This window comes from Salvelinus namaycush, chromosome 12, assembly GCF_016432855.1.
Source record: "Salvelinus namaycush isolate Seneca chromosome 12, SaNama_1.0, whole genome shotgun sequence".
In the NCBI taxonomy this organism is placed as follows: Eukaryota; Metazoa; Chordata; class Actinopteri; order Salmoniformes; family Salmonidae; genus Salvelinus; species Salvelinus namaycush.
Genome location: NC_052318.1, coordinates 22,272,250 through 22,296,428, shown reverse-complemented (window position 1 = coordinate 22,296,428; position 24,179 = coordinate 22,272,250). Strand labels below are relative to the sequence as shown.

General features: G+C 41.5%; 1 pseudogene; it reads right to left on the bottom strand.

Moving 5' to 3' along the window:
* The window catches only part of LOC120057433, a 113,289-nt pseudogene that overhangs the window by 63,329 nt on the left and 25,781 nt on the right, over positions 1-24,179 (bottom strand).

Here is a 24,179-nt window from a genome sequence, read left to right as displayed (position 1 = left end):
AATAGGTCAACTTTTGTACTATAGGGGAAAGTAGATTGACATAAGCTAGTGCTTTTGCTGTTCGTCAGGCCTACTCATCTTGTTGGCTAACGAAAAGTAAACGTAGACAGTTCTAAAATCTGTAATATGCGCATCCGAATTCGAAAAGGACACGGGCAATTGGGTCTTCACTTGTAGCCTACTCCAGCGCTGAGATAGAAGCCTGTGAGAAAACCCGATCACGTGATGGGCATTGGCTAATAAGAAATTAGATATCTGAGAGAGCCATGTAAGTGAGAGGTGCTTTGGAACACGCAGTACAGAGAAGGGATTTATAATTATTATCATTGCAGCCAATGGTAGCAAAAGGCATGGATTTTTTTAGGGAGCAGAGGCCACACTAAGGGCTTGTCAAGTTGTGATTGAGAGACTGATGAAGTGTGTGCATTCTGTGCAAGAAACAAAGCAGAGCTCATGCCTTTCATGCAACTTGTTCAAATCATTAGAGTCGCATTATGCGAATGTATAAAAAAAATCCAAACATACATGGCATTCAGAAAGTATTCAGACCTCTTGACATTGTCCAAATTTTGTTCTAAAATGGATTAATTGTTTTTCTTCCTCAATCTACCCACAATACCCCGTTTTTTAAAAATACATTTGCACAAAAAATACAATCACATTTACATAAGTATTCAGACCCTTTACTCAGTACTTTGAAGCACCTTTGGCAGTGATTACAGCCTTGAGTCTTCTTGGGTATGACGCTACCAGCTTGCCACACCTGTATTTGGGGAGTTTCTCCCATTCTTCTCTGCAGATCCTCTCAAGCTCTGTCAGGCTGGATGGGGAGCATTGTTGCACAGCTACTTTCAGGTCTCTCCAGGGATGCTCGATCGGGTTCAAGTCTAGCTCTGGCTGGGCCACTCAAGGACATTCAGAGACTTATCCCAAAGCCACTCCTGTGTTGTCTTGGCTGTGTGCTTAGGGTCATTGTCCTGTTGGAAGGTGAACCTTCACCCCAGTCAGAGGTCCTGAGCGCTCTGGAGCAGATTTTAATCAACGATCTCACTGTACTTTGCGCCGTTCATCTTTCACTCAATCCTGACTAGTTTATCAGTCCCTGCCACTGAGAAACATCCCCAACAGCATGATGCTGCCACCATAGGGATGGTGCAAGGTTTCCTCCAGATTTGACGCTTGGCATTCAGGCAAAAGAGTTCATTCTTGGCTTTATCAGACCAGAGAATCTTGTTTCTTTAGGTAGCTTTTGGCAAAGTCCAAGTGGGCTGTCATGTGCCTTTTACTGAGAAGTGGCTTCATTCTGGCCACTACCATAAAAGGCCTGATTGGTGGAGTGCTGCAGAGATGGTTGTCCTTCTGGAAGATGTCATGGAATTATTCTAATCAAAAGGAGAGATTACATTTCTTCAAAACAAGTAAACTTTATTATTTAATTACTGCAGTAATGGAGCTTGTCAACAAGCCCCTCGTAGGTGATTTGTTGAGAGCCCAACCAGAAGGACTAAGCCACAGCAGTTTATAGCAAAGTCCATCCTCCTGGATGTTCATGACAAACAGATGTATAGAATGGGTCACAAGGTTAAGATTCGCATGAAAGATAGTAATAATTCACAGCAAACAGTATCTGCTGTAAAAACGGATCTAATTTTGTAGAAACCAGAGTCTGGCCCCCAACTCAATACTGGAGCCATCTCCCCCTTGTACCCCAGTACAGAAACATTAACTCATGCTATGGAATGCGGTCTTGTTAGGCTTATCACCCAAAGACAGAGTAAAGCTTCTGTCAGCATTAAATCTGAGGCCCATCCTCAGTAGAACACACACAGATGAAAGTGTTCTAAGAACCCCCTATTCTGTTCCACCATTTGACGCCATACCAGTATTAGAACATAATCTTGTAATTTCTGTTCTGACAAAGGTTCTCCCATCTCCACAGAGGAACTCTAGAGCTCTGTCAGAGTGACCATCAGGTTCTTGGTCACCTCCCTGACCAACAAGGCCCATCTCCGCCAATTGCTCAGTTTGGCTGGGCGGCCAGCTCTAGGAAGAGTCTCGGTGGTTCCAAACTTCCTCCATTTAAGAATGATGGAGACCATGGTGTTCTTGGGGACCTTCAATGCTGCAGAAATGTTTTGGTACCCTTCCCCAGATCTGTGCCTCGACACAATCCTGTCTCGGAGCACTACGGACAATTCCTTCAACCTCATGGCTTGGTTTTTGCTCTGACATGCACTGTCAACTGTGTGACCTTATACAGACAGGTGTGTGCCTTTCCAAATCATGTCCAATCAATTGAATTTACAACAGGTGGACTCCAATCAAGTTGTAGAAACATCTCAAGGATGATCAATGGAAACAGGACGCACCAGAGCTCAACTTTGAGTCTCAAAGCAAAGGGTCTGAATACTTACTGTCTGAATACTTACGTATTTATTGTTAATAAATTTACCAACATTTCTAAAAACCTGTTTCACTTTGTCATTATGGGGTATTGTGTGTAGATTGATAAACAATTTAAAAATACAATTTTAGAATAAGGCTGTAAAGTAACAAAATGTGGAAAAAGTCAAGGGGTCTAAATACTTTCCGAATGCACTGTATAGCCCAACATTTGTATCACAACTAAAGTTGCATAAATAACTAAATAAAGCATATAGGAGGACCTGTTTCTTTGTTAACCTCTTTCAGCTAGGGGGCAGAATTTTTATGTTAGAAAAAATAACGTTCCCAAGGTAAACGGACTATTTCTCAGGCCCAGATATTAGAATATGCATATAATTGACAGATTAGGATAGAAAACACTCTAAAGTTTCCAAAACGGTCAAAATATTGTCTGTGAGTATAACAGAACTGATTTTGCAGGCGAAAACCTGAGGAACTCCAACCCGGAAGTGCCTTTTATTTGGAAAAATCCCTGTTCCATTGACTGCCCCTCCTCCATTTAAAGGGGTATCAACCAGATTCCTTTTTCCTTTTCCAATGACTTCCTCAGGCTGTGACCAGGCTTTAGACATAGTTTCAGGCTTCTATTTTGAAAAATGAGCGAGATTTATCAAAACGCGTCAGTGAATGACCAGGTGTCCTTTGATTGGTTCCTGCGCAGGAGAGATGTAGCTAGACATTTTCTTTCTCTGTAGTATTGAACAGTTTACCGTCCGGTTGAAATATGATCGATTATGTATGTTAAAAACAACCTGAGGATTGATTATAAAAAACCTTTGACATGTTTCTACGAACATTACGGATACTTTTTGGAATTTTCGTCTGCCCTTCAGGACCGGAACGAGCCTGTGGTTTTCTGAACATAACGCGCAAACCAAATGGCAGTTTTTGGTTATAAAACTAATCTTTATCGAACAAAAATAACATTTATTGTGTAACTGGGAGTCTCGTGAGTGCAAACATCCGAAGATTATCAAAAGGTAAGCGATTAATTTTATTGCTTTTCTGACTTTCGTGACTAAGCTAATTTAAGGCTAGCTGTTCTTACTGTTTTGTCTAGTGATTGATAAACTCACAAACGCTTGGATTGCTTTCGCTGTAAGCATATTTTCAAAGTCTGACACGATAGGTGGATTAACAACAAGCTAAGCTGTGTTTTGGTATATTTCACTTGTGATTCCATGATTATAAATATTTTTAGTATTATTTTTGAATTTGGCGCTCTGCAATTCAGTGGTTGTTTACAAAAATGATCCTGCTAAAGGGATCCGTGCGGCAAGAAATTAACCGCTGAACACAGAATAGCCGCATGTGCGCACTCCCTCAGAAATCATTTGGAGAAAACATCCTTTCTATTTTATTCAGCTTTGTTCAATTGTATTCTTCATACTATAAAATAATGCCACAGAATTCTAAGCAAATCATGTCTGCTAAATGAACTAATGTAGCCCACAGCCATATGGCATAGCCAGATCAGGGCAACTCAGAGTATGCTATTGTGTTTGTCTGAAATATACTACATTTTCTTCATATCATGTTTCTTTAGATCGGTCTAAAATAATTAATTGATTTATTATGATGGTGTTGGTTATATTAAACGGATTTACTAGACTTATTAAAATGTAGATGTCCCAAAGGTCTGCATCAGTGGCTCGTAGGCTACGCGTGGAAGCCAAGAGATAAATGTGTTTATATTATTTAACGGTCAATTAACGTGAGACTGGCAGTTACAGTGGGGCAAAAAAGTATTTAGTCAGCCACCAATTGTGCAAGTTCTCCCACTTAAAAAGATGAGAGAGGCCTGTAATTTTCATCATAGGTACACTTCAACTATGACAGACAAAATGAGAAAAAAAAATCCAGAAAATCACATTGTAGGATTTTTAATGAATTTATTTGCAAATTATGGTGGAAAATAAGTATTTGGTCACCTACAAACAAGCAAGATTTCTGGCTCTCACAGACCTGTAACTTTTTCTTTAAGAGGGTCCTCTGTCCTCCACTCGTTACCTGTATTAATGGCACCTGTTTGAACTTGTTATCAGTATAAAAGACACCTGTCCACAACCTCAAACAGTCACACTCCAAACTCCACTATGGCCAAGACCAAAGAGCTGTCAAAGGACACCAGAAACAAAATTGTAGACCTGCACCAGGCTGGGAAGACTGAATCTGCAATAGGTAAGCAGCTTGGTTTGAAGAAATCAACTGTGGGAGCAATTATTAGGAAATGGAAGACATACAAGACCACTGATAATCTCCCTCGATCTGGGGCTCCACACAAGATCTCACCCCGTGGGGTCAAAATGATCACAAGAACGGTGAGCAAAAATCCCAGAACCATACGGGGGGATCTAGTGAATGACCTGCAGAGAGCTGGGACCAAAGTAACAAAGCCTACCATCAGTAACACACTACGCCGCCAGGGACTCAAATCCTGCAGTGCCAGACGTGTCCCCTTGCTTAAGACAGTACATGTCCAGGCCCGTCTGAAGTTTGCTAGAGAGCATTTGGATGATCCAGAAGAAGATTGGGAGAATGTCATATGGTCAGATGAAACCAAAATATAACTTTTTGGTAAAAACTCAACTCGTCGTGTTTGGAGGACAAAGAATGCTGAGTTGCATCCAAAGAACACCATACCTACTGTGAAGCATGGGGGTGGAAACATCATGCTTTGGGGCTGTTTTTCTGCAAAGGGACCAGGACGACTGATCCGTGTAAAGGAAAGAACGAATGGGGCCATGTATCGTGAGATTTTGAGTGAAAACCTCCTTCCATCAGCAAGGGCATTGAAGATGAAACGTGGCTGGGTCTTTCAGCATGACAATGATCCCAAACACACCGCCCGGGCAACGAAGGAGTGGCTTCGTAAGAAGCATTTCAAGGTCCTGGAGTGGCCTAGCCAGTCTCCAGATCTCAACCCCATAGAAAACCTTTGGAGGGAGTTGAAAGTCCGTGTTGCCCAGCAACAGCCCCAAAACATCACTGCTCTAGAGGAGATCTGCATGGAGGAATGGGCCAAAATACCAGCAACAGTGTGTGAAAACCTTGTGAAGACTTACAGAAAACGTTTGACCTCTGTCATTGCCAACAAAGGGTATATAACAAAGTATTGAGATAAACTTTTGTTATTGACCAAATACTTATTTTCCACCATAATTTGCAAATAAATTCATAAAAAATCCTACAATGTGATTTTCTGGATTTTTTTTCTCATTTTGTCTGTCATAGTTGAAGTGTACCTATGATGAAAATTACAGGCCTCTCTCTCTTTTTTGCCCCACTGTATTTGCTTGACAATCACCAGCTGACGAAATTTCATGACCGCCACAGCCCTAGCGGACATCCTACATAATGATGTACTGTCTGAGTACCATCACATGCACAAATAACAGGCATATTGTGGCCTGGCTTACAGTCTGTCAGTATTGGGAACTGGGAAGACGTGAACAATTACAACATATGAAGAAAATGCTCCTGCACCGGTCGACAGCTAAGAGCTCAAAATGGCCTGTCTCCATTTTACTCACGCTGCGTACTCCTGGAGCTTGAGCTGGAACACATCAAAGACTTCTTTGTTCGTCATGAGGTAGACGGAGCGCAGGTAGGAGACAAAACATTACACAGAGAAAGAAAGCGAGAGAGAGGGAGATGGAAAGGTGAGCGATATATTGACGCCAGCCATCTTCTCTAACAATAACAGCCAGCCGAGGGAGGCGATGAATCACACTGGATGGTGCAAGATGGTGATAAGGGCCCCTCTTTTCTCTTTGAGTGGGCTCTCTCCTCAGGAGAAATGTGAAGCCAGTCTCAAATTATGATTAGAGGCTGAAGATGAAACAACCTGATGCCTCACAAAATGGTGTAAAATCACATTGTTTTGAGTTCAAAAGAAATGGGAATAACAAATCGTACCATCTAGAAGGCGAGGTTGTTAGTGACAAAGCCAAAAACACACTGTTGGTGCATAAGAGGCAATTTCGATTTTCCATCGCATTTTAGTCATTTAGTCAAAAATGTAAATAATGGAGAATGTAAATGCAGGTGCCAAATCTCAATTTTATGGGTGTAAGCACTATAGGTGAAATTAACAACTTCTGTCCTGGAACTGACTTGTCCGCTAATTCATCTCAACCCCCTGCCCTCACCGCCCCCTCTAGGACACTGACCCTCTGCGCTCGCTCCTTCTGTTCCTTCTCTTGGGCCAGGAAGGCCTCCAGCTTCTGCTGCACGCTTGTCAGCTTCTCTGGGTTCACCCTGACAAAATAAGAAAATAAAACATTTAAATATTTTGTGAATCGACATAGCATTACATTTGTAAAATGTATTAAAACAGTGAAAAGGTCACAGATGCATGGACACCTTCATGGATGGAAACACACTGACACAAAGGTTATTAGAGTGGACATGGTCGGTAACAAAACTTATCCCATAATGGTTTATCATCATCATTATTATTATCACATTGGACAAAAAATTAATTCAGCAACAAACCCCAAAGTCAATGCTATTTAAGTCACAGCATGTCATTATATCGAAAACATAGACTTAGCACTATAATCTTCTTTGAAAAAGCTATCCCGCTAAGTCCATTTATAGCACTGTAATGGATGGACTTCTCCAAGGGTCTAGTGAGCACCTCTGACTGGCAACACAGCTCTCTGTGCCTTGCAACTCCGCAGGAGAGAGTGGGAACATCAAAAGGTCAACTTTCCTCTCCATTGCCCGCCTCAGTGTCACAGACGCCAAAGGAGACTGAAGGGGGATAATATAGTGGGGATGACGGAAATTAGTAACTGTCCCCTCTATCTGTCCAATGACAACATTAACAACCACCAGCCAAGGTGTTTGTTTTGAAGTAGGTACAAGGGCTGCATTCCAATTCCCTACCCCTCCGCTCAGTGAACTTGCTCCCTCCGCAAATGGATATAAAAGCCACTGCATGGGTGTAGGGCGTGGCAGTCATTAAAATTGTCAGCCGGTTATTGTCAAGCAAAAGACTGTCGGTCTCACGGTAATTGATCATTAATTAAACATGTTTAGCATCTCCAGGCCTCCACGCATACAGGCCACTGATGTGTGCCTTTGGAACATCATTTTAAAAAGTTGAATAAATCAATTGAATATACACCGTCACAATAAATCCATTATTTATTTTAGGCAGGTCTAAGGTCTTCAGGGTGCCTGAAGAAGGCACAGTGATGCCGAAATGTTGGTAAATAACCAATAAATTACTGGGAGATTATATATGGATTGTGCGACTCTTTATTTTGATAGTTTATTCGCCGTTAGGCAGCACCTCCACACAAAAAAAAATTCTGGGTGTGCGCCAGCTCAGGTTTTTTAGGCAGGTCTAAAGAAACATGATATGAAGAAAATGTATTTCAGAAGAACAGAAAACGAGTTGGCCAACTGAATGTTATCTGGCTATGCGCCATGGCCATAGGCTTATGAACAAGTTCTTATTTACAATGACTGCCTACCCCGGCCTAACCCGGACGATGCTGGGCCAGTTGTGCGCCGCCCTATGGAACTCCCAATCACGGCCGGATGTGATACAGCCTGGATTCGAACCAGGGATGTAGTGACTCCTTTTGCATTGAGATGCAGTGCCTTAGTCCGCTGTGTCCATATGTGTGTGTGTGTTATCTATTTAACTGTACTAGAATGATTAAAAGGCCGCTAAAATTGTAAATATCAGTTATCGGTATCGTTTTATTTGGCAAGGAAAATATCGGATATCGGTATGGGCCAAAAATGTCATATCGGTGCATCACTAATCAGTAGCCTATAGTCACATCATGCAGCCCATATATCTTTTGATTTCTAAGGCATTCTAACATGCTGACCACACCACTCGCGTTGCAAAATACATTTACACATGTTATTCAACCATTTCATCCAAACTGTTTGCGTACATCAACGAGCGTCTGCGTAGCCAGCAGCTAAAATAGAACTTGGTTTTATTTGTGATGCTTGACACGATGCAAGTCCCGCCTCTCCCATCTCCTCATTTGGTTTTTAGGAACATATACCCACGTGAGTGATTGCTTGAACTGAGGTCCACACTCCAGTCCAGTTGGTGGTGGTAATGCACCTTAAAGTTCTTTGCCAACCGCCATATCAAGTCCGAAGAAGCCTGAAGGAGGAGAGATTACTGGAAACAAACTCGGTTTACCCTTTTATCAGTGAATTAATTGTCGGCGTAGAGGACCTTGTGCATTTCAGGTAAAATAACAACCCAATGTTTATATCCCAGGACAAAGTAGCTGGCAACATCAAGCTAGCTAGATAAATTGCCATAAATGTTTAGTGCTTTTCGACCTGTCCCCAAATTAATATAGTTGGTTCAGAGTTCGTTTTGATATTTCAACCTGCATGTTCTACTCGCGTCTGGTGTGGGTGGACAAAATCAACATGAGCGCGATGGCGCACGCGGTGTGGTCAGCATGTAAGGTTTGTATCATTCATAACTAAAGTTGTCAAATATCTCAATCTAGCATATAGGACCGGTTTCAAATTATCTCTTTTATGCTCAACATAGCCACTTCATATGTGATCAGGAATGTGAAAATATCCTTTATTTTATTCAGCTAAGTAAAATTATATTCTTTCTAGAAAATAATATAAAATAATGGCGAATGACTTAGACAAGATATGGTTAAATGAATAACTTCTTATGGCTGCAGGGGCAGTATTGAGTAGCTTGGATGAAAGGTGCACAGAGGTGCCCATATTAAACGGCCTGCTCCTTAGTCCCAGTTGCTAATAAATGCATATTATCATTCATATTGGATAGAAAACACTCTGAAGTTTCTAAAACTGTTTGAATTATGTCTGTGAGTATAACAGAACTCATATGGCAGGCAAAAACCTGAGAAGTTCCACTTCCTGTTTGAATTGTTTCTGAGGTGTCAGATTTTCAACCATGCTCTTAATTGAAATGACAGAGAGATGCGTTTTCACTTCCTACGGCTTCCACTAGATGTCAACAGTCAACAGAACTTTGTCTGATGACTCTACTGTGAAGGGGGGCTGAAGGTGACAGGAATGAGTAATCACTTCCACGGGCTGATCACGCATTCACCATGCGCCTTCACATGAGTAGGACGTCCGTTCCATCGCTCTTCTGAAGTCAATTAAATTTTCCGGTTGGAACGTTATTCAAGATGTATGTTAACAACATTCTAAAGATTGATTCAGTACATCGTTTGACATGTTTCTACTGACTGTTACGGAACTTTTGGACATTTCGTCACGTTATAGTGGAGGCGCTTTCTGACTTCGGAATTATTTACCGAAGGCGTGAACCAAAGTAGCTAATTGGACATAAATAACGGACATTATCGAACAAATCAAGCATTTATTGTGGACCTGGGATTCCTAGGACTGCATTCTGATGAAGTTCATCAAAGGTAAGGAAACATTTATCATGTATTTTCTGGTTTCTGTTGAGTCCAACATGGCGGCTAATTTGGCTATTGTTCTGAGCTCCGTCTCAGATTATTGCATGACTTGCTTTTTCCGTAAAGTTTTTTTGAAATCTGACACAGCGGTTGCATTAAGGAGAGGTATATCTATAATTCCATGTGTATAACTTGTATTATCATCTACATTTATGATGAGTATTTCTGTTGAAACGATGAGGCTATGCACTATCACTGGATGTTTTTGGAACTAGTGAATCTAACGCGCCAATGTAAACTCAGATTTTTTGTTATAAATATGAACTTTATCAAACAAAACATGCATGTATTGTGTAACATGAAGTCCTATGAGTGTCATCTGATGAAGATAATCAAAGGTTAGTGATTCATTTTATATCTATTTCTGCTTTTTCTGACTGCTATCTTTCGCTGGAAAAATGGCTGTGCTTATTGTGGTTTGATGGTGACCTAACATAATCGTTTGTAGTGCTTTCGCTGAAAAGCATATTTGAAATCGGACACTTTGGTGGGATTAACAACAAGATTACCTTTAAAATGATATAAGACACATGTATGTTTGAGGAATTTTAATTATGAGATTTGTTTTTTGAACTTGGCGCCCTGCACTTTATCTGGCTGCTGTCATATCGATCCCGGTAGCGGGATGCAACCATAAGAAGTTAACTTACTTGCCTAGTTAAATAAAGGTTACACACACACCACACTGACCAAAAAGTTATTTTGTTAGCATTTACGTATGTCCCCATTACCAGTAACATAATCAAAACCTATTTCTTTCACTTACTTGCTGTGCTGTTTCATTGTTCATTTGTTCAGTCGTTTCATTCTCAACCAGGATTTCTATGGAATGCCGTTAGGGTCTTTGCGTGTCAAAAAATATACTATTTAACACGTGTCAAATAAGCTTGTTGACAAATCAGGACCTGAATATGACTTAAGCTAAAGCTTGCTACCCCAGAAGTTGCGGTATTGGTATTGTAAACACATCGTTTGTGGCCGGTGTTTGCAGACTTTTTTGTACAGCTTTGGCAGTGCGACTATCTTTTTTGACACGCAAAGACCCAAACGGCATTCCATAGTAGGCATGTCATGAAGCTAATAGCAGTGACACTATTACTTATTGTGTAACTCCAGCAGGGCAACATCTGAAATATAGCGCACTTCATAGTGTGCACCGGTGCTCGACCAGTCGGCGAAAGCCAACATCACCCACGACAGAGAACGGTTGATTGTCAAGTGCAATGAATTCCATTATCTTGGCGTTAATGGATTTCGCCTTTGAGTTGTCTGGCTGAAATTTTGTTACTGTTTCAAATGACTGCTCTACTTGTTGATTGCTCAATCCACACAGCAGACATTGTGGGCTAGTTTAGGAATGCTGTGTAGCACGTATAGCGCAAAATTTTACGTGCGTCACCTCACGTACCTATGTTATATACAGTGGGGCAAAAAAGTATTTAGTCAGCCACCAATTGTGCAAGTTCTCCCACTTAAAAATATGAGAGAGGCCTGTAATTTTCATCATAGGTACACTTCAACTATGACAGACAAAATCAGATTTTTTCCCCCAGAAAATCACATTGTAGGATTTTTAATTAATTTATTTGCAAATTATGGTGGAAAATAAGTATTTGGTCACCTACAAACAAGCAAGATTTCTGGCTCTCACAGACCTGTAACTTCTTCTTTAAGAGGCTCCTCTGTCCTCCACTCGTTACCTGTATTAATGGCACCTGTTTGAACTTGTTATCAGTATAAGACACCTGTCCACAACCTCAAACAGTCACACTCCAAACTCCACTATGGCCAAGACCAAAGAGCTGTCAAAGGACACCAGAAACAAAATTGTAGACCTGCACCAGGCTGGGAAGACTGAATCTGCAATAGTTAAGCAGCGTGGTTTGAAGAAATCAACTGTGGGAGCAATTATTAGGAAATGGAAGACATACAAGACCACTGATAATCTCCCTCGATCTGGGGCTCCATGCAAGATCTCACCCCGTGGGGTCAAAATGATCACAAGAACGGTGAGCAAAAATCCCAGAACCACACGGGGGGACCTAGTGAATGACCTGCAAAGAGCTGGGACCAAAGTAACAAAGCCTACCATCAGCAAGGGCATTGAAGATGAAACGTGGCTGGGTCTTTCAGCATGACAATGATCCCAAACACACCGCCCGGGCAACGAAGGAGTGGCTTCGTAAGAAGCATTTCAAGGTCCTGGAGTGGCCTAGCCAGTCTCCAGATCTCAACCCCATAGAAAATCTTTGGAGGGAGTTGAAAGTCCGTGTTGCCCAGCAACAGCCCCAAAACATCACTGCTCTAGAGGATGGAGGAATGGGCCAAAATACCAGCAACAGTGTGTGAAAACCTTGTGAAGACTTACAGAAAACGTTTGACCTCTGTCATTGCCAACAAAGGGTATATAACAAAGTATTGAGATAAACTTTTGTTATTGACCAAATACTTATTTTCCACCATAATTTGCAAATAAATTCATAAAAAATCCTACAATGTTATTTTCTGGATTTTTTTTTCTCATTTTGTCTGTCATAGTTGAAGTGTACCTATGATGAAAATTACAGGCCTCTCTCATCTTTTTAAGTGGGAGAACTTGCACAATTGGTGGCTGACTAAATACTTTTTTGCCCCACTGTAGGTATGTCAGCTTTGACATCGGCGTTAACCTAGACATCGGCCGATACCGATGTTGGCATTTTTAGCTAATAATCGGCTGATTCCAATATGTTCACCGATAAATCGTGCATCCCTACTACTGATGATTTGAGAAAGTCGCAAAAAAGCTTGTGCTCTGTTCCATGCCTCTGGCTGCACACGCTGTTTTCTTATCGAGTGTCCATCCATTAGACTATTCTAAATATAATCTGGTCTTTACTAATATGCAACATTTCTTTTGATTTAGAATGGCCCATTATCAAATGAGCAGGAACAAGAGAAAATATCATCTATATGCACTTGAATAGCGAATGGAGGCGACTTACACGCGGTTCGTTTTTCGCTCATGTCGGCGGTTACTTCACCGCGCGACAGGTGATATTCTGGCCAAACCCTGTATGCTATGGACTCTCCAACCCTGTTCCTGCAGCTACCCAGTGCTTAATTTGGGAAACCAAGTGGAATCTGTTCAGGAACATTGACAGTAACGTGTTTCCACAAAGATACCTTTAATATAAACTGCTGAGAGCCCATCTCAATGCGCGAAGGAGAAAGGAATGAAGGAGAGAGGGGAGGAGATGGAAACGCAGTGGTGAGATACTATGTAGCTAAAAGGTAATGTGTCAGCCCAATTATGAAAATACTAAATATTCCCTACTACTACGCTATTCAACATCAAATACAAATTCACTATAATTGTAGGCTAACTCAATTTGTTTAATTTAGGCTATGTACCAAAGATATCTTAAACCAGTATGTTTTTAAATGTTTTTCTGCCATGTGTAATGTAGTAGGCTATGTATTGTACAACGGCACAATCATTTTAATTCAGTTAATATTTCTATTTTGGGGGAGGCTTAGGATCATATATAGGCCTAAGCTTATGCATAAGTTCTAATATGCAAATAGATGTTTTGAATTAATCACCTTTGAAAGCACTGTCCATTTCATTGCGTTAGGCTTTGAAACAACATCCACAACCATGTTTTCCATTCAGTTTCAAACGGTTGTTGAACTTCTTTCTTCAAATTGATTAATCAATCACATTGAGGTGAGTTAAAAGCACATACTGTTTCGATAAGTGTTTGTGATTTTCGATAGCATTTGCATTGATTTCAGAGTGGTTAGAGAGACAATAAAGCCCCGAGTACCAGGTCATTAGCGACCTAATGATCGTTAGCGAGTTGGGTACTACTAATGAATGTCCATGGTGCATAGGAGGAGATAACCATGACTCAGCAGTCACATAGAAATGTACTGCTGTCATGACTAGGGCTGTTGTGGTGACCGGATTACTGCCACACCGGCGGTCACGAGTCATGAAGGCAGTCAAATTCCACATGACCATTTAGTCACAGCAATTAAGCTTCTCCAAGCTCTGATGTTGCTGATGGTCATTAGTAGCCTACCAAACTTGCTAACTGCCTGCTACTCGGCACTCTAATCACTCTGACATCAATGCAAATGTATACGAAAATCTAATCAAACACTTCATGAGAGCTCATATTGCTCATGTTGTGCTACATTTCTAGGTTATGCAATTGCATAAGAAAACAGAGTGATGGCCACGAATAAAAATAGGATCCCATCAGCTTTCTAGAGGCTAGGCATACTATATTTATTTATTTCTCAACTTTCCTAATATTAAGCACATTGTTTATCTTTACAACAGGAGTATAGCCTACCTGGCTGGCATGAAAATAAACCACAGGAAAAGTGTCCTCTATTCACTATTTAAGTGCATAGATGACATGTATTTTTTCCTGCTGCCCCTATTTCTAGACAGGTGGATGAGAATTGTACATTCTAAATCAAAACAAAATTCACACATATATTATTTAGTATATGTAAAGACAAGATTAATTCAAGAATAGTCTGATGGGTGACAATATTAGCCTATCACTTGTGAATTATACCCAGCATAAGAAACTGCCATTTTTTTGTGTCTTCTTGAATCAGTCGCACACCTCATGTAGCCCATAGGCATATACACTGCTCAAAAAAATAAAGGGAACACTTAAACAACACAATGTAACTCCAAGTCAATCACACTAGTGTGAAATCAAACTGTCCACTTAGGAAGCAACACTGATTGACAATAAATTTCACATGCTGTTGTGCAAATGGAATAGACAAAAGGTGGAAATTATAGGCAATTAGCAAGACACCCCCAATAAAGGAGTGGTTCTGCAGGTGGTGACCACAGACCACTTCTCAGTTCCTATGCTTCCTGGCTGATGTTTTGGTCACTTTTGAATGCTGGCGGTGCTTTCACTCTAGTGGTAGCATGAGACGGAGTCTACAACCTACACAAGTGGCTCAGGTAGTGCAGCTCATCCAGGATGGCACATCAATGCGAGCTGTGGCAAGAAGGTTTGCTGTGTCTGTCAGCGTAGTGTCCAGAGCATGGAGGCGCTACCAGGAGACAGGCCAGTACATCAGGAGACGTGGAGGAGGCCGTAGGAGGGCAACAACCCAGCAGCAGGACCGCTACCTCCGCCTTTGTGCAAGGAGGAGAACTGCCAGAGCCCTGCAAAATGACCTAGGAAGCGGTCTTGAGAAAAGAGGGTGGCAAAGAAGAGAGTTGCAAACATAGGATCTGTGCTTCAGTATTCTCTTAGGGAGTTTTTCTTTACTATCCCCATGAGAAAGACTGTCGTCACCAGGAAGGTATACATTTCACTAATTGTGGTTGTCACTCATTTAGCAAGTTTCCCCCTCACTCCTGGCTCCCTCTTCTCTTGTTGCTCTAAGGCATAGCGATTGGTCTCCTCTACTACGTCTCCCATCAGCTCCTCTGTCAGAAACAACTTAAAGCACTCTGCCTCAGATGGAAATGGGCGTTGCACTCCAGACTGGGACTCAAAGCAAACAGCAGGGCAGGAGGGGTGAAATGACTGGCGGCCTTCCAGCTACCACAGAAATCCTGTACTTCATCCACTGTCGGTCTGCCTCCATCACCACCAGCATCTTCAAAAGGGACCTGGGACTTCGTCAATGGACAAGGAGTCCTCAGATTCAGGGTTCTCAATTGCTACAATGTTGGGGGGCAGCTCCTTACTGTCCGAATCTGATTCCTGACTTTCAGACTCATTGTCAGAATCTTTTTTTTTTAATCTCCAGAATTTCCGCATTTGTGAGTTGTCTCCTTTGAAAGACATTTCTAATGCTACAGCTTAGCTCACTAGCTACATACATAAACAACAACACTGAATGGCTCAGAGTGGGAGTGAGAGGTTACGTAATTGACTGCCGACACACGCCACTTGTATCAATAAATCCCTATCAGAAAATGTTTTGTGTAGTAATTATTTATACATTTACTGTTTTCAATTACTGGTGACAAATCATACATTCCGATTCTTGCATAGATTGTAATGGGCACATATTATGTGTGTAAAATACTTTATTGAAGGTTGTACTGATTATGATGTGCTAATTCCAGCTGTGTGTGGAGCCATGTTTGTTGACATACAATGCATTCTGGGTCGGACCAAATATGTTATAACAAAATTTGGTGAGTAAGGGTTCACTCATTCTTTGAGAACTTACGGAAATGGGATGGGAACGATGGTAGATGACACACCCCCTTCAACACGCATACTATAAACAGACCAAACTCATCTTGTCTTCTCTTATTATCTTTGGTTTCTGTGAGAAAAGAAAAGCATGGCAGCCCGCAGAAACTACCCATCGTCTGATTACTTTCGATTTCTAGTGTGTTTGAGCTCACCCGTGATGTGATTAACTATAAATAGTTATTTATAATAGCTAATTTATTTTGTAGTTTATGTCAGCTGAGTTATACAAATATGACCGCTTGTGTTACGTCAATCTTTCCTCAGTTAGCGCTAGGACAAAAGTAGCCTAAATTTTTCCGGTTTGGACGATTGTGTTATGTTGTAGATACTTCTGTGAATGTCTGTACATTGCATCCAAAAATAAACTGCTCACATTCTGGACATAACTTTGTAAGGACTGTGTTTGGGCAAAATGTTTCTGAAAAAACAGTGTAGCAAGCTCAAATGCTGATTGTTGCCTCATTCGAAACTGGCCGTTCTAAATAAGCGTTCTAATCACACCGGTGTGATCGTAGCTACAGGGACCACTGTAGAATGATCACACCAGTGTGATGGTACGTGTGAAACGGTTAAAGTTTAAAGTTTCACCATAAATGCATAATTGCATTTAAGGTCACTTTTGATAATGCTAATGGTACATTCGCGCGTATAGCCTACTGCCATGTGCACATTGCTGCTCTTATGTGAAGAAATAGCCTAATAGTTTATCAACATTTTAAGCTAAAACGTTCTGATCAGTAGAGTCAGCCACAATTCGTAAAAACTTTTTTTTAATGCTAGTGATAGTATTAATTTGGGATCTACTGCACCCTACAAGTGTCCCAGACTATGTTGGGAATATGTATTTATTGCACAGAATAGGTCGACTTTTGAACTATGGAGGATATGCTAGTGCTTTTGCTGTTCGTTAAGCCTACTCATCTTGTTGACTGACAAAAAGTAAATGTGAACAGTTCTTCCAATATGCACCTCGGAATTGGATAAGGACGCACACAGTTGCGTACCCGATGTGTCGGTCTTCACTTGTAGCCTGTGAGAAAGACCCGATCACGTGATGGAGAGCCATGTTAGTTGAAGGCGCTTTGGATTGCACAGCACTCAGGGAGAAGGACACAACGCAGCACTCCAGGCCGCAAAGGCATGGATTTTTTAGGGTGCATTACGGCCACAAAGGGGATGCTGCCGTGAAATTCGAGGCATTATCAAGTGCTTGTCAAATTGTGAATGACAGACTATTGTAGTGTGTACAGCCTGCGCAAAAACAAAGCAGAGCTCATGCCTTTCAAACTACTTTTTTCAAATCATTAGAATCTCATCATGCAGCCTTACAATATACTAAAAATCAAAACATATAGCCAACGTTTGTAGAACTAAAGTTACATTAATAACTCTAAATTAAGCATATAGGAATACCTATTTCTGAGTTAACCGCTCAACACAGAATAGTGTGCACACTCCCTCAAATCGCTTGGATAAAATATTTATATTTTATTCAGCTTTGTTCAATTGTATTCTTCATACTATAAAATAATGCTACGAAATTCTAGGCGAATCTTGTCTGCTAAATGAACTAGTGTAGCCCACAGCCATTTGGCATAGCCACATCAGGGCCTAACATAAAGACAACTATGAGTATGCTATTATTTTCTTCTGAAAGACATGTTTTTAAAATCATGCTTCTTAAGACCCATCTAAATTAAATCATGGATTTATTGTGAAGGTGTAGGCTATATTACATGGATTTATTGTACTTGCTAAAATGTGTGGAAGCCAGCAGATGCTAAATGTGTTTATGTTAATTAACGGTCAATTACAGTGAGACCGACAGTTATTTGCTTGACAATCACCGGCTGACAAAATTTCGTGACCACCACTGCCCGAGTCATGACTGAGGACTGCCGGTGGGGAGGCAACAGTCACCAAAACAGCCCTAGATGGGGTTTAGCAAGGGCCAGAGTAAGTTTCCACCATATTTCTTCCACCAGTCCATTCATTTTGAGGGGGGAGTGAATGAGTGTGCACTTTGGGGAAAAGGAAATGAGCCCTTATGGTGCAGCATATTAGCTGTCAAGTCAGAACGAGTTCACAAAAAAAGAAAAAATACTGACTTGAAGCTGTCATCAAATCAAAGGGTGGCTACTTTGAAGAATCTCAAATACAAAATATATTTTGATTTGTTTTACACTTTTGTGGTTACAACATGATTCCATGTGTTATTTCATAGTTGGTGTCTTCACTATTATTCTACAATGTAGAAAATAGTAAAAATAAAGAAAAACCTTTGAATGAGTAGGTGTGTCCAAACTTTTGACTGGTAATGTAGGAGCACAAATCAAGTCCCTAAGCAAGAGAGTAATCGCCTCATTCTAAAATCAGTTGTTGATTTAACAGAAAGAATGACTGAGCAGCATGTTACGGATGTTGGGAGATCAAAACTTTGCAACACTAGCCAGGACAAATAAGATTAGTGAGAGATGAAATGGGATGATTTTCCACTGAACGACTCTCACTATGCATCTAAACACACACACAGGAGAGGGTAAAGCCGCATTAACCACCATCCATCCTGAACGTCCCCCAGTGTAATTCCCATTCTCCTCACGCAGTCACTCTGCCAGGTAGAGAGAAGCCGACGACCTTGCAGCTTACTGATAAAACCGAGTCGGCCCAGCTCTCACACACACCAGCACCAACAAACATCTTACGCAGGCAAGACCACCAGTCACCTCTACAACATGCATGAATTCACACCGGATCACTCAAACACACTCGAAAACAGCACACAAAATTCTCACCACAAGAGGACTGGAGGTATGCGTGTCAAAGTGAGGTCAACTGTACATTTCTTATTTTTAGTCAAAACAGATCCCCTAACATACGTTGCTGCAGGCTAACCTACTCCTCCATCCAGAACCCCAAACTCCCCGTCCTCCCCCATCTTACTCTCCCACTCTCTTGGTCTACCCCTCTTCTCTATAATGAAATTGTGTCCTGTTGATTTTCAGTTAGACAAGCAGCGTATTAGCTCGCGGCTTCCCTCAGGCCAACTTCACAATCAAGAGGAAGAAAGAGATCATCATGAAGAACTTCTTTTGATAACCATTATAGACTTCATTTCCCGCGAATAATACATTTTCATCGTGTGAAAACATCTGTCTGGTTTAATATTGGCATTAATATTAATGGATTAAATCCCCAGCCAAAATGTCAGTAAAACACGTGCAAAGCATGCAAGACTGTATACGAGTGAATCCTCAGGAAACCAGGACAAAAAAAACACCATGATTTGGGGGGAATTTCACAAAATGTAATCTATAGAATGTTCATTTGGAGGAAGGAATGTTGACATATTTGACATTTTGTATCTAACAGCATAATTGAGAAATAATAAAAGTAGGCATATTTATGACATTTTGGCCTTACCCAGGCCTCCTTTAAGGCTCCATAATATTTCATCTACAGGTGCTACAAAGCAAAAATTGTGTCATATGAAGCTTTACGGCTTGCTCTGTAACATGAGTAGTATTTTGATACATATATTTGTTTTACATTCATTTATGAATATTGAAAGACAGACATGAACATTGAAAATACAGCATTTTGATTTGGCACATTAAAAAAAAAATATATTGAACACGCCCCCCTTAGAGAGAGAGAGAGAGAGAGAGACACACACAGCTACATGTGAACTCTCACATTTTTCAACATGTTTTTTACAAAATGATAGATTTGGAGTTAGATAAACTTGGATTTTTCAGTAGGTACATATGCAAGATGCTACCCTCCACAGCATGGCCTTCACTCTAGATCAAAACTCCTAACCTACACCCTAATTTTGACCAAAATAAACCGGAGAGATTACTGCTTCCAAGGTTTTTTCCCCAAGCAATACGGAGGGTGCTCTAGCAAACAAACAGCAGAGACCTGAGGACACCATCCAATCTGGAACTGAGTGAGTAGTGTTTGGTCTGATGCTATTTTGAAAGCCAAGAAGAAAATGAAAAAAATGAAAAATAAATGATATATTTTAATGGGGACTGAACACTGAGTTAAGACTTAAGACAAGGTCAGACCAGATACAAATTCAATTAGCACCAAGGTGTGAAGTGAAAGGTGTCGAGGCCTTTAGGCCCAACAAGTGGCAGGAGTCTTTGAAGCGTCCTCTGAAGCACCCTCCTGCTGTTCAAAAATTATTCACTGGCATTTTCTACAAGAAATCTGCCTCCAGAAATAAAAGCTTATCCCAAGTGGGTGTGACACCTACTCCTGTTGCACTGCTGCTTGGATTCCACCTGGCGATCATTCACCAACTGCCCTGGCCTGTCTCCCCGTCTGGTACAGGTACCCCCACCACACTCATCCCTTTCTCTCACGCACTGTTGGGACGAGTGACTCTGAACTTACAATGGCTATCCCCAAGTCGTTATATAATAGATATTATATAATATCTAATCACTGATCATAATCTTGATGTGATTGGCCTGACTGAAACATGGCTTAAGCCTGATGAATTTACTATGTTAAATGAGGCCTCACCTCCTGGTTACACTAGTGACCATATCCCCCGTGCATCCCGCAAAGGCGGAGGTGTTGCTAACATTTACGATAGCAAATTTCAATTTACAAAAAAAAAATGACGTTTTCGTCTTTTGAGCTTCTAGTCATGAAATCTATGCAGCCTACTCAATCACTTTTTATAGCTACTGTTTACAGGCCTCCTGGGCCATATACAGCGTTCCTCACTGAGTTCCCTGAATTCCTATCGGACCTTGTAGTCATAGCAGATAATATTCTAATTTTTGGTGATTTTAACATTCATATGGAAAAGTCCACAGACCCACTCCAAAAGGCTTTTGGAGCCATCATCGACTCAGTGGGTTTTGTCCAACATGTCTCTGGACCTACTCACTGCCACAGTCATACTCTGGACCTAGTTTTGTCCCATGGAATAAATGTTGTAGAGCTTAATGTTTTTCCTCATAATCCTGGAGTATCGGACCACCATTTTATTACGTTTGCAATCGCAACAAATAATCTGCTCAGACCCCAACCAAGGAGCATCAAAAGTCGTGTTATAAATTCTCAGACAACACAAAGATTCCTTGATGCCCTTCCAGACTCCTTCTGCCTACCCAAGGACGTCAGAGGACAAAAATCAGTTAACCACCTAACTGAGGAACTCAATTTAACCTTGCGCAATACCCTAGATGCAGTTGCACCCCTAAAAACGAAAAACATTTGTCATAAGAAACTAGCTCCCTGGTATACAGAAAATACCCGAGCTCTGAAGCAAGCTTCCAGAAAATTGGAACGGAAATGGCGCCACACCAAACTGGAGGTCTTCCGACTAGCTTGGAAAGACAGTACCGTGCAGTATCGAAGAGCCCTCACTGCTGCTCGATCATCCTACTTTTCCAACTTAATTGAGGAAAATAAGAACAATCCAAAATTTATTTTTGATACTGTTGCAAAGCTAACTAAAAAGCAGCATTCCCCAAGTGAAGATGGCTTTCACTACAGCAGTAATAAATTCATGAACTTCTTTGAGGAAAAGATCATGATCATTAGAAAGAAAATTACAGACTCCTCTTTAAATCTGCGTATTCCTCCAAAGCTTAGCTGTCCTGAGTCTGCACAACTCTGCCAGGACCTAGGATCAAGAGAGACACTTAAGTGTTTTAGTACTATATCTCTTGACACAATGATGAAAATAACCATGGCCTCTAAACCTTCAAGCTGCATACTGGATCCTATTCCAACTAAACTACTGAAAGAGCTGCTTCATGTGCTTGGCCCTCCTATGTTGAACATAATAAACGGCTCTCTATCCACCGGATGTGTACCAAACTCACTAAAAGTGGCAGTAATAAAGCCTCTCTTGAAAAAGCCAAACCTTGACCCAGAAAATATAAAAAACTATCGGCCTATATCGAATCTTCCATTCCTCTCAAAAATTTTAGAAAAAGCTGTTGCGCAGCAACTCACTGCCTTCCTGAAGACAAACAATGTATACGAAATGCTTCAGTCTGGTTTTAGACCCCATCATAGCGCTGAGACTGCACTTGTGAAGGTGGTAAATTACCTTTTAATGGCGTCAGACCGAGGCTCTGCATCTGTCCTCGTGCTACTAGACCTTAGTGCTGCCTTTGACACCATCGATCACCACATTCTTTTGGAGAGACTGGAAACCCAAATTGGTCTACACGGACAAGTTCTGGCCTGGTTTAGATCTTATCTGTCGGAAAAGATATCAGTTTGTCTCTGTGAATGGTTTGTCCTCTGACAAATCAACTGTACATTTCGGTGTTCCTCAAGGTTCCGTTTTAGGACCACTATTGTTTTCACTATATATTTTACCTCTTGGGGATGTCATTCGAAAACATAATGTTAACTTTCACTGCTATGCAGATGTCACACAGCTGTACATTTCAATGAAACATGGTGAAGCCCCAAAATTGCCCTCGCTAGAAGCCTGTGTTTCAGACATAAGGAAGTGGATGGCTGAAAACGTTCTACTTTTAAACTCGGACAAAACAGAGATGCTTGTTCTAGGTCCCAAGAAACAAAGAGATCTTCTGTTAAATCTGACAATTAATCTTGATGGTTGTAAAGTCGTCTCAAATAAAACTGTGAAGGACCTCGGCGTTACTCTGGACCCTGATCTCTCTTTTGACGAACATATCAAGACTGTTTCAAGGACAGCTTTTTTCCATCTACGTAACATTGCAAAAATCAGAAATTTTCTGTCCAAAAATGATGCAGAAAAATTAATCCATGCTTTTGTTACTTCTAGGTTAGACTACTGCAATACTTTACTTTCCGGCTAACCGGATAAAGCACTAAATAAACTTCAGTTAGTGCTAAATACGGATGCTAGAATCCTGACTAGAACCAAGAAATTTGATCATATTACTCCAGTGCTAGCTTCCCTACACTGGGTTCCTGTTAAGGCAAGGGCTGATTTCAAGGTTTTACTGTTAACCTATAAACCGTTACATGGGCTTGCTCCTACCTATCTTTCCGAGTTGGTCCTGCCGTACATACCTACACGTACGCTACGGTCACAAGACGCAGGCCTCTTAATTGTCCCTAGAATTTCTAAGCAAACAGCTGGAGGCAGGGCTTTCTCCAAAAGATCTCCATTTTTATGGAATGGACTGCCTACCCATGTGAGAGACGCAGACTCGGTCTCAACCTTTAAGTCTTTACTGAAGACTTATCTCTTCAGTAGGTCATATGATTGAGTGTAGTCTGGCCCAGGAGTGTGAAGGTGAACGGAAAGGCTCTGGAGCAACGAACCGCCCTTGCTGTCTCTGCCTGGCCGGTTTCCCTCTCTCCACTGGGATTCTCTGCCTCTAACCCTATTACAGGGGCTGAGTCACTGGTGTACTGGTGCTCTTTCATTCCGTCCCTAGGAGGGGTGCGTCACTTGAGTGGGTTGAGTTACTGACGTGATCTTCCTGTCTGGGTTGGCGCCCCCCTTGGTTTGTGCTGTGGTGGAGATCTTTGTGGGCTATACTCGGCCTTGTCTCAGGATTGTAAGTTGGTGGTTGAAGATATCCCTCTAGTGGTGCGGGGGCTGTGCTTTGGCAAAGTGGGTGGGGTTATATCCTTCCTGTTTGGCCCTGTCCGGGGGTATCATCGGATGGGGCCACAGTGTCTCCTGACCCCTCCTGTCTCAGCCTCCAGTATTTATGCTGCAGTAGTTTATGTGTCGGGGGGCTAGGGTCAGTTGGTTATATCTGGAGTACTTCTCCTGTCTTATCCGGTGTCCTGTGTGAATTTAAGTATGCTCTCTCTAATTCTCTCCTTCTCTCTTTCTTTCTCTCTCTCGGAGGACCTGAGCCCTAGGACCATGCGTCAGGACTCCCGGGCATGATGACTCCTTGCTGTCCCCAGTCCACCTGGCCTTGCTGCTGTTCCAGTTTCAACTGTTCTGCCTGCGGCTATGGAACCCTGACCTGTCCACCGGACGTGCTACCTGTCCCAGACCTGCTGTTTTCAACTCTCTATAGACCGCAGGAGC